Here is a 12,207-nt window from a genome sequence, read left to right on the forward strand (position 1 = left end):
TTTTTTTTAGTTTTGCATTTTGAAACATTGCAAGTTTTCTGGCTGTTGTCCTTGATGATGAAAGAGTCCCTAGAATGCCATTCCTGTCTGCCTCAGTATGTCTGCTGTTTTTGTATTTAGGAGTGTTCAAAATCTTTGTGGGAGCAGCCTTATAGCATACAGGCTGCACTGAGCAGTGACAGATGGGGAGTAAAACAGGGCTGCTGCATTTATAGCCTTCTTGCGAAAATATATATGGGGCTGAGTGTGTGCAGCATCCAGTAACATTGAGCTTATTCTTACTGGCAATTATTTTCTTGCTGATCTGGTCATCGGGTTGCTTTCCAGGAAACAAAAAGGTTGCTGGTATGACTAAAGACAGCAAACAGTCAGGCTGGTGTTTGTTTTGGCAAAGATTTGTAGTCAGCGCCGTACAGATGTGTACATGAATTGCAAGTATTACTCTCCTTAAAGATCAGTTGTTTTCCTCTTTAAAGGAGATAATCAAGGAGGAGGTGTAGGGACAGGCTGTACTAGATCCTGGGCTTTTTTTTTAGCTATAAATAAATAGGATAGACAGTTACACAAAAAAAGTTACCTAAAATTATTTTAGAAACTCTTGATATGCCATTGTGTTGGAACACTGTTCAGTAAAAAGCTGCAAATGATGTATTATGGATTTGTTTTTTAGCAACTTGGAAGCTCTGAAATGTCTCAAATCCAAATAACTGGAGTTTTCAGCTGCAGCTTGGTGGGTTATGTTAGAAATGAACTACAGTAAAAAAACAAAAGACAAGAGCTTCCTTTCTTTGTGCAAGAGTCAATTTCTGAAGTTCTGTTTCACATAAACATTGTAAAGTTGGGCCTAAATTGTCAGGTTTTAATCACAGGATCATGAAATGTGTATTGACTTCTCTGAATGGTATGTTGCATGGTCAACAGTGTTGAAGTCAAGATGCCTCATATAGACCTCAGAGCTTTGTAGGTAACAGAGCCTGGGGAGCAAAGTAGATATCACAATTTAAAACTTTTTAAATCAAGAGACCTACCCTGAACTGCATGTATCCATGGTTCAGTTTTTTAAAACAAAGTTTAATATCTCTATGGTTAGCCTTCAGAATGTCTTTAAAATGTTCTGAAGAATAGTACTTTTGAACTGAGGATATAAGTAAATAGTATTTAGTTCTACTGATTTATATTTTTGGTAAGTTATACTTCAGTAGTTATTACCAACCCATTTATTTTACACTTTAGATTCTCATAATGCTTGAAAATAAAATCTTGTTACTCAGTGTTCATACCATTTATTAATTCTAAATCTTTCATTTAGAGAGTGTTTTACTTTATTTTAGGATATATTGTGTCTGTTTTCTACAATAAAATATATTTATAAGAAACAGCAATGAAAGAAAGTACTTTCTTTCAGGAAAAAAAGTACCTTCTAAACAATAATGCAAATTTCTTGGAGTTGCATAAAAGAGCAGTCTGTGTTGGCAGGGTTCTTTGTGTGAGTTCTTTGTTGTAACTGAGAATCCACTTATCTATGTTTATAGTGGTCTGAGAAGAAGGTTGCACCTCTGCTTTATTTGATAATTGCTGCTGTTACTATAGTGCTGTTTAGCATTCTGAAGTTGGAAAATGGATCCAATTTATTTGCAACAAATAGGGAGTGCTGGAGAGGGAATGAAGTTAAATTTAAATTTTTCATTAATGCAAAAACTTAGGAAAGTCTTAGAAAATCTTGCAATTTCCTATTAATGCACAACAATATAATTAATGCAGCCTGTTAAAAATTCTTTGACGAAAGTTTGTATTAAAAACCTATTCTCCTATGTAACATTTAGCTTCCATAATATTGAATGCAGGGTCTTAAAGAGAGTGTCATCTTTCAAGATAAAACTTGGATTTATTCCCAGAAAATATCCTGTTAATTGAATGCGATAGCATAGAAAAAATAGTTTTGGATAATGTAGTAATAAAGACAGAATTAATGCTAGTAGGCAAACTTAATTGGAGGAAACCCAAAGAATTAGAACTCCTTGGTATTTATTTGTTTAATATCTTGTAAAAGTGCTTCTATGTATCTAGCCAGTTAAAATCAACCTACAATAGCAAAACAAGAAGATATTCTGTGATATGGGTGTCAGGTTAATAATTAGCAGGATTGCAGCTTTTAAATCTAGTATATGAACACTACTGTTGCTTAAATTAAGAGAGTAATGAAGTTATGGGTTGTTATACTGTCTTTTTAGCAGTAGTAGAGGAAAGTGGGATGTTTTGTCTGAGCAGGAGGAGGAAGGAGCTTGTAGATACTAGTAGAAGATACTAAGTCTTTAGGGTATCTTAGTGTTTCCAATAGCTTCTGAAGACACAAACCTTTTTTAAGGTTTTTGCTCATACTTCCAGCTTTTCTCTGCCTCAAGCCAGTTTCTAGTGCAGCAATGCATCAGTCTTTTCAATCAAATATTTAGGCCTGACTAGTCCCAGACTGTCTCTTGACTGCACCTTGTCTCTCTGCTGTCGACCCTTGCCTGCCTACTTATTCTTCTCTCTCTCCCTTGCTTCTTCTCTTTTAGCTCTTGTCTATATTTCTGATTCCTGTTGGTGGGCCCTTTTTCAGTCTTTTGTTGTGAGCCAGCTCCCTTCCTGCTGTGGAATCCAATTCTGTCAGGGACAGAATATCTGTCCCTTATTCTATCCAGTCTTGGTGATCCCCAGGTCTGAGTTATTCTGCTTCGCATTGCTCATTTGGCTTAATTCACTGCCACATCTTACAGTCCTGTTTGTTCTTTTCCTTGTGTAGTCAGTCCCAGTTTCTTATGTCAAGCTTCCAGTTCTGATCTACATTACAAGCTGTTTTTTCCATCTTCCCTCCACATGCTTGGTCAGTATACCCTAAATGCTACTCAGTTGCCCTACAATATGAAGTGACAGACCACTGTTTTCCACTATGTTAGGGATATTAGCATAGGAGAGGCTGCAGAAATATGCAAGGCAACACTTTTTGTTCAGTGTTTTACCTAATGCCTCTTAAATGCAGACTTCTCTTACAGTGAAAATCTGAGTCTTCACTCATAACCAGAGGTTAGAGGAAACTTAGTTCAGTTGCTTTGCACATGGAGATGATAGACAGAAGGTCACTGAGGATGGATTGTTTGGTGACTGGTTGTTAATCTCCAGCAGATCTTGCAAAAAGTAGGTACAGACTCTGATTTCTAGAAGCTTGTAGCTTACCTAGGTCAGGTCACATTTGTCACAAAATGAGCAGAGTGCACCTCTCTCATACAAAAACATTGCCCAGTCTGACTCCAAGTTACTGATTCTGGTCAGGAAAGTGGTTACAGTTTTTCAAAGGAAGAGCTGACAAGGGCTTTTTTCTCAGGTCCTTTCACAGTAGAAAAATGTTCCAGCCATTCTCTGAGTTCCTTTGAAAGGTGATGGAAAGGGATGGTGAGGAACAGCTGCCTGAAGCAGACAATAGACATGGAAAATTTCATACTGAGTAGTTAAAAAAAGCAGCTGAAAATTGTCTTAAGAACTGCCAGGTGGCTTTGATAACAGCAGGTATCACTAGCCTGTCAGAGCTTCTTTGTTAGGGCTTGTTGTAGTTGTGTGTAAAGTAGGGTGATAAGTGTGTAAGTGTGTTTCTTTCCTTTTTTTTTTGGCATTTTATAATTTATTTATTTTTAATTAACCCTGAATATAGCAAAGCAAACTTATCTATACTGCTTTTGATATCTAGCTGATGTAAAATACAAGTCCATTGTGAAGCCTTTAGGGAGTATGTCTTGAATCAATTTAGTAAAAATGCTGTTGAAGCATAGAGAACAGAGAAGTAGGAGTGATAGGATAACCTTACTTTGGTAGCAGAATCTTGCCATGTTTGAAGAGCTGCTCTCATTTTTTGACTGATGAAGGTGAGGTGGCCTACAACAGACTTAAGTTGTTCATTAGTTTTTTGGCTGTGAATAGATGCTTTGGGTTTAAAAATATACTTTAGAAGTCTCATTATAGAACTGATGTATCCAGGCACTTGATCACTTTTCTTTAAACGTGGTAGGCATTAGCAGTACAGCAGCCAAAAATTGCCAACATACACTGCTCAATCTCAATGTGCTGAATTGCAAGATGTGATGATTATCAAGATGAAAAAAATAGAATTTTGGACATGATTTTTTTTCCATTTGTTTTTTTAGGCCATGGCTGAATAATTATAATGCCTTAAAGGGTACAAAAGAGATATGCTGTGTAGTTCGAACTAAATTGGCAGACTGGTTTTGATATTGTAAGAAAACATAGAATTTCTGTAGGTGCCTAGCCCTTGAATGCAACAAAACATGATAAAAATCAAAAGAGCAGTCACTGGAGCATAATAGTAATGAACAGTAAGTATAGGAATTGTGAGGTAGCTGTTACATTCCCTTCCTTAAAACCCTGTTGGTTTGGGGTTTTTTGCCTCTTGGTTTTTGGTCTCTGTTTAGTTTTGACTTGTCTATTGCAATATATTGCTGCATTTTTGTCGTTTGCGTGGTCATAGGATCATAGAATCAACCTGGTTGGAAGAGACCTCAAAAGATCATCGAGTCCAACCCTACCATGATTACTGAACCATGGCACTAAGTGCCACATCCAGTCTTGTCTTGAAAACCTCCAGGGATGGTGAATCTACCACCTCCCTGGGCAGCCCATTCCAATGCCTGATTACTCTCTCTGTAAAAAATCTTTTCCTAATACATACGTGAGAATTAGAAGTATACAGAAGACCCTTGGCCATCTTGGAAAACCTGAACAGATAAACTTGTAGAGTAAGGCATGTGTTAAAAATAGCTTTCCTTTCAACTTCTGTATCTGAAGTATATACTGTCAGAGATTTGGGGGGAAAAGAGTGAAAAATAAATCAGTTTTCTTATTTTTAATGGTAATTCTGCTCAAGCAAAAATATTGGCAATGGCAGGCCATGGTTCAGATGCTAAAAAAGAATCCTTTGACTTTTATCATTCTAGAGAATAGCTGAAAATAAGTTTTCCTTATAGAAATGCCTCACTGTTGATTTGAATTACTGTATATATCAGGGGTCCCACTTTTCAGTGGTATTTGGTTGCCAGCTTCTGCTTCTTATTTGGTCAGAAATTCAACTGATGCAAAACTTCATGTTCTTGCCTGCTCACCAAGTGATATGAGCTCTGTGTAGAACATAGCAGTATTGGTTGCTTCTTATTACTTAGCAGCAACTTTAAGATATTAGTACCAGCTTACTGGTCTTGAAAGATGATCACATTGTTGCACTAAGGATTGATAACAGGTCACTTGAATATTCAGTCTTATGCACTCCTGAAATAAATAGCTAAGGGCATGTTCTTTACTTGCATCTTTCCCCATGTTCTCCAGTTTTTTACTACTTCATTCCAAAAATGTTCTCTGAGTTTCCATGACATGCTCTCCTATCCTGCTTCTCCTTCTAGCCCTATTCCAGCACATTGCAACTTTCCTTTCCTTTTTGATCCTGTGGTAGATAATACTTTCCATCTGTGGAGGCTTTTTATAAGTGGTCTCATTTCCACTTGCAAACGTTTTAGTTGTGACAGTTACGCCCTGAGCAGTGTACAGCTTTGTGCTTATTAACAGACTTGAGAGATACTGGTGATTTATGTACCTGTAGGTATGTGAAATCAACAAAAATGCAGTCTCTCCCCTACTGCCTTTCTGCTCCCAAACAAAAAAAATCCTTCCACAATAATGATTTTCAGTAAAATCACAGCACTTGGCATCAGTGGAAACTGGTTCTCCATCTGCTCAGTGCTTCCTCCTGAACTGTTCCTAACATTACATTTTCATGATAAATGTGTTTTCCTGTAATAGGTAGTCTGTGCTTATTATATATGCTTTCATATCTGTGCCTTTTTTCCCTCCTAAGCTTTATCTAAAATGTAACCAAAACTGTGATTGAAGTGTAGAAGCATAATGTGATTCCATGATTTGAACACATATTAATGTAGGGTAACACATCTTCATTTTAACATTCTGATATCTTAGAACTATGTGATTATATATGTCAGTGATAGTACTGCATAACTAATGGTAAGTGATAAAAGAAAAATCTGAAAGGTTTCAGTGTTTCAGAGAAATTTGTGTGCTTTATGATTTACAGTTGAATAGAGTAAGATGCACAGACTAAATTTGTTAAAATTTGTTCCCATTTAAATCAGTGTGGTAAGCTTTTTCCTATTCCTTTAATGTCACATCTCGATTGCACTCATTTATTTGTGAAGCTGAAGGTTTGTGGAGTTAAAAAGTTTTCTGACCAGTATCCTCCTCTCACATTGGGTCTTAATCTTTTGGTGCTACTATATGTTTATTGTATTTCTGTTGAATTGTGTTTAAGTATATTTTAGTTATGAAATCACAGTCAGTAAGTTTAAATGTGGAACAATCTGTCCTTATTCCTGTCTTCCTGTTGTCATGTCCACTACTTGAAGTTGGAGCCATGACAGCTAGATAAAAATCTCTGCTCACCCAATTCACTGTTTCTCTTGTTTAATAATGTCCTTTGTTTTTATAATACCCCTAAAACTGTTTTCTCTAACTAGGCCTCATGTTGGTCATCATGGTTTCTGCCACATCATTATCTGTGGCATCCCTGCCACTGAAATCCCTAACCAAAACTGAAAAAAAGGGCTGTGAATTGGACAGTGCTCTAAGGATGCAGAGTACCTGTTTCTTCCTAAAACTCAGGTGCAGCTCCTCTTCTCTTCTTATGCCATCTGCGGTCCTGAAATTTTTCCTCAAATCTGTTGCTGATAGCTAGGGCTTCTCTTGTCCTAGTTCTTCTCTTCTTTTAATGCTTTCTGAGTCACATCTATTCATTTTGATGTTGTTTGTTCTTTGATCTCATTCTGTTGCTCAAGAATTCCCAGTTCCTACATACAGCTTCTGGTCTAGGTTTAGTTTTGATCCTTTCCCTGCCTCGTATTTTTGTACCTGTCCAAGTCACATGTTAGCTTCTCAACTGTTCTGGTTTTTGCCTATTGTTGACGCTCAGCTCACCAGGTGAGTGGCATCTTTGGCATTTCTGGGTATTGTACAGGAAGACCATTTAAAAGATTAGTGGTTTAATCTGAAACAGCTTATTTTTTTTGTCTAGATTTGGGTAATTTTCTTGAAGACTGTCAAAGGTATATTGAGCCTTGCCAAAGTCTGTTTCAAAACAAGAGTTGTGTTAACTGTCTGTTCCTCCCTCGAGGGAACTCTTATATCCTGTTATTGTCCTTTCTTGCAAACCAAACCCTCTGCATGTGTAAAATTGTGAGCTAAAAACTCTTTTAATAAAAGGCATATTTGAGGGTCAAAATAGGGTGCAAGTGGGGAAGAATTATATTTTCTTTGGGTTTGACTCATTTTCAACCTTTACTGGAATGTGAAACAGATGACCTTGCTTTGGCAGTGCACACTCATCATCTCAGTTTTTACAGCGTGGTATTTCTGAATCTGCTGCAGATAATTTGGATTGTGAAATTGATCATACTCTCTCTATTTCTTTTTATACTGTTGATTGAAAACAGCCTGTGATAATGCAGTATTTTTTTTCTTGAGTATACGTGTGTTCTTCAAAATGCAGAAAATGTGTCACTGAAAAGTGTGTATCAGCTAGCTACAAAATGTAAGGGGTCAAGGTGGAAGAACTAGTTCAATATGAGAATACTTTAATAGGATGATATCATTCTACTGATTTTTGTGTCATAAAGGCTAGAGGCCACAATTCCAGATATTCATAACAAAGAAATTTTCATTTGAGACACTTGCTTAACTTTCTGCTGGGAAAATGCTGGCAGAATGGAGGTTTTGGAAAGCCAAATATTTTAAGTTGACAGTTCAGTGGTAATAGGAGGTAATCTGAGTTATATTTTAAGTAAATGAAGTGTTAGGTGTGCAAGGCTAATAGTCCTGGAGAGAAAGACTATACAATTTGTACTATTCAGGAAAAGATACCCTGTTTGCAGTGTTCATCATCACCTTTCTGATGCCCATGGAACTGTACCAAAGGGATTATAATGGAAAACAGCACTTTTGCCATGACTTCTTTATTGATGAATTCTTGTTAGAGTTGGTTGTTTTTTTTCCTTCTAGGAGTACTTAATGTTTCTAAAGTTTTTAGAAGATAGAGTCAGGCAGGACAGATGCCAAATGATGATTGGCTTTTATAACACAAGCTTTGCTTTGGGCTAACCCACTTGTCTGAAATGCTTAGAGATGTAAGAGTAACAATAGCAAGACAGAAGTTATGGTTAACTGAAGAGGCAAACAGCCTTCAAAGGCAAAGAACATTCAGAAAGATGTTTTGAATTTCTCATGTAGATATATTTCTTAATGCATGTTGCTACCCTATCTGAGTGATTGGAAGATGGACTCATTCTGAAAGCCAGTAACTACATCTCACCTGACTATCTTGCTGTCTGCACAGGGCTTTGTCAGGATGTGGCTGTGGGCCCAGTGGTGCTGGGCGACCAATTAGTTTGAAACAGGCTGACTGCAACAGTTTACCCAGCCTAATAGTACTAGGTCAGTTGAACGCCATTGTTTCTGTCCTTTGTTCATTTCCCACGTTTTCTACATAATACTGTGTTTCATTTTGAGGGATAAGTCATCCATCAACTTGGAAAAAAATCTAAAATATAAATAGGATCCTTTGAGATCCTCTAAGTCCTAATAGCTTGGGACCTTCAGCATTGCCAGCTGTCACAAGTCTCTGCACATTACTTCAGAAACTACTAATGTGTTCCAAAAATCAGCAAACCATACTCCTTGTCACCTTCTGTTCTACACAGAGAGCAAGTTGTAGGTGCTGGTTAATTATTCCAGGAGTCTTTTTCAAGGCCTGGAGCATTCATTTGCTTTCTCTCTCCTGTCTTGGATATGGCTCATTTTTGTACACTTCCCATTTACCTTCTTAACTTGAAAACTGTGTTCTCTTTTAAGAAAAACAACAATATATTTGCTGCACCTTTCAGGTGCACTTTTCAGGACTAATTACCCCTAAGACAAAAACTGAAATGAATTGTATCCAGCACTTACTAGTGGTTTTGTCTAATATGTGCTTGAAAGGAGATGGTGCCACTGGCACAACAGAGTGGAAGGTGTTTGCTTTAATCTTAGAGTGTCACCTGTCATTCAGGTGGAAGTGGCTAAAAAAAATAATTTTTGTTTAAGTAAAGAAACTGACTTTGTTTAAATAAACTGGTTTGCCTCAAAATGGGCTGGCTAATGCTGCTTGTTCCAGGTGCAAAACATGGACTTGTGTTGGCCTCCTCTACTCACACAGAAGAAATACTGCAGAAAAAATTCTGCATGTGTTGCTAGTCACATATGTAAATTGGCTTTGTTTGATGAGGTTTTTATCTCTAAGTAATTTTATATGTAATTTTAAATTTATTTGGGCATCGTATCAGTCACTGTTAAAACATGAATTCTGATGAAAATAGCTATAATTTATTTTGTACTTTCTCTTCCTGTTGTATATTTCTAGAAGGAACCTAGTGGATGTCTGTCTGTGTTTTGTTTCTTGCATGTTTCTCCCTGTCTTGCTTTTATGGAGTGTTTGGTTTTGCTATGGAGTTCTTACCAATAAAAACACAACAAATATTATTTTGCTTTATATTTTGCTTCTGCCTTTGATAAAAAATTAAGATCACCTCCCCTCTTCTGAAGAAAAGAGTTTGAAAGACACTTCAGTGTCTTATGGATTTGTATGTATGCATTATGGATTTGGCCCATCACCAGGTATGGATCTCATTGCCTGATTTGACTGCAATGAATGGTGCAAAAGAGCTGGCAGGAACATGAAATGGAACAGCTGGTGAGAAGGGAAAGTTCTTGTGGAATCAGGGAAATACTAGCATTGCTATTGAAGATAGGAAAGAAGCAAGAGCTCCTTTTTTTTGTGGTAGCATGCATGTATTTAATTAAGTTGTATTAAGTCCAGATGCCTACTTCTAATTTATCTTAATGTACAGTTGCAGTTAGAATATTGACAGTAAATTTTCTAATGAAAATAAGAGACCGTGGTCTCTTGTGCTTTACATTTTCTTTTTTTTTTTTTGTAACTCCGTATGATTCTACCTGCCCCTTCTTTTCCCATTTTTCTTTTATTCATTTCATAATGCCTTATTAAGTGTTTGCTTACTCTTGTTTTTATGTATTCTCTTTCTGTCCCACAAACAACTTTATTTATCTGAGTTGTATTTGAATATGAAAAAAGAGGAGGAGGGAGAGAAAGAAGGAGGAGTAGAAATCTTCAGGAAGAACAATCTAGTCACTTAGAGGAAAATTGCCTACAAGTATGAGATGTCTAAATTAACTTGTAGAAATGTAATCTGAAAGCATCAGATCTCATACCTGTACCTTACAAGCACAGTTTAGCTTGTCAAAGAAAATTGGTCTTTAGAAATATCTCTGTGTAAAATAACATTTAACTGGATACAAAGCATTTTAAAGTCTCTAAAGTGTTTGATTTGGTCATGTTAAAAAATCCCCCTAGTGATTATTTGTGGTTTAGTGCCTGTACTTCAAAATAGTTTTATCTATACCTGTTCATCTAACTTTACCAATTTTCTTTTGGCTGTTCATTTATTAATAGAAGAGTCCTATAATAGTTCTTGAGGGTTGTCTATCTGCAGACCTTTCTACTTTAAAGCATTTTAACATACTATCATTTTCTACTGCTGCAGTGATCACAGGAAACTGAGGCAGTGAACAGTGGAACCCCTTTGGGAAGCAAAATTGGGAGAATGAATTAAAGACCAGTGCTTACAAGCTTGCTCAGTAGAGGAAAAGAGTATTTATGGTATAAATTTTAGCGTGAATTAAGAAAACCAGGAGGAAAATTTTTAAACTAAAGAAAGCTGCAGATAGATGTAATAATTCTACCTCACAATTGCAAATTCATTATGGTGGTGACAGATGCCATAGGCAATGTGTTTTTTCTAAGTGTCTAGCGTAAATTAAACTGAGCTCTAGTCCTGCAGTCTGTCAATCTCCCAAACTGGTTGTACATTGAAATTATTTCTTTCATAAAGGACTATTGAAATAATTTGTTCTGTTACAAAAATAACTCACTGAGGAAGCTATAGTACATGATAAAAAGCTGCTGTAATGCATTTCTGAAACTGAAACATTTAGCGACTACACTGGCTGTGTTACTTCACGTGACTAGAATTCATTTAGTCATGAAAGGAAAGCACAGTAGGTTAATCCAGAGAGAATATAATATGGACAAGATATAGTTTGGTGACAGTGATAGTGTACACCTACGATACCAGTCAGGAAGAGATGGTGTCCACTTAATGGCATTAGAGATAATTTATCAAATTTACGTTACGATAGGTAAAACAATTCTTGAACAGCCTACTAAGGAATATGTGTATAAGTGTTTAAGAAAATCACTTTTTTTCTGGAGTCTGTTTTTCTATATCTGAGTTCTGACAGCTTGGCACTGCTAAACTTAGATGGAAGGCCAACCCCAGCATAGCCTGCAAAACTCATAGATTACAAAGCCAAAGAAACCATTCGTGATTGGGTGAGTTTTTCGGAATAACATGACCAGTCATCAAAGTAAGTTATGAATTAGTTATTGCTTGACTTAGGGCACATCTCTTAGTGTAAATATTGTCAGAAGTTATTGTCAGTCTTGATTTAAACGTGTCTACCTTGACTTCAGCAAGGCTTTTGACACTGTCTCCCATAACATCCTCATAGTTAAGCTCAGGAAGTGCAGGCTGGATGCTAGCAGTGTTTCCCAGGGGTCAGTACTGGGTCCAGTCTTGTTGAATTTATTCATCAATGACCTGTATGAAGGGGCAAGAGCATACCTTAAGCAAGGTTGCTGATAAAGAACTGGGAGGAGAGGCCTTGGAATGCTGTGCCGCCAGACAGAGAGGACCAGAGAGGAACCTACTGAAGTTCAACAAAGGCAAATGTAGGATCTCGCACCTGGGGAAGAATAACCCCCTGCATCGCTACAGGCTGGGGGCTGACCTGCTGGAAATCAGCTCTACGGAGAAGGACCTGTGAGTCCTGGTGGACAACAAGCTGTCCGTGAGCCAGCAGTGTGCCCTTGTGGCCAAGAAGGACAGTGCCAGCAGGTCAAGGGAAGTGATCCTGCCCCTCTACTCAGCCCTGGTGAGGCCACATCTGGTGTGCTGTGTCCAGTTCTGGGCTCCTCAATATAAGAGAGAT

The 12,207-nt window shown here is 37.2% G+C and overlaps 1 protein-coding gene across 1 annotated transcript in view; it reads left to right on the plus strand.

The window, feature by feature from the left end:
• The window catches only part of AVEN (apoptosis, caspase activation inhibitor), a gene marked incomplete at its 5' end in the record, with an annotated part of 61,274 nt that overhangs the window by 191 nt on the left and 48,876 nt on the right, over positions 1–12,207 (plus strand). The gene's annotated exons all lie outside the window — the stretch shown is intronic.

Source organism: Acanthisitta chloris, unplaced genomic scaffold (assembly GCF_000695815.1).
Source record: "Acanthisitta chloris isolate BGI_N310 unplaced genomic scaffold, ASM69581v1 scaffold6732, whole genome shotgun sequence".
Taxonomy (NCBI): domain Eukaryota; kingdom Metazoa; phylum Chordata; class Aves; order Passeriformes; family Acanthisittidae; genus Acanthisitta; species Acanthisitta chloris.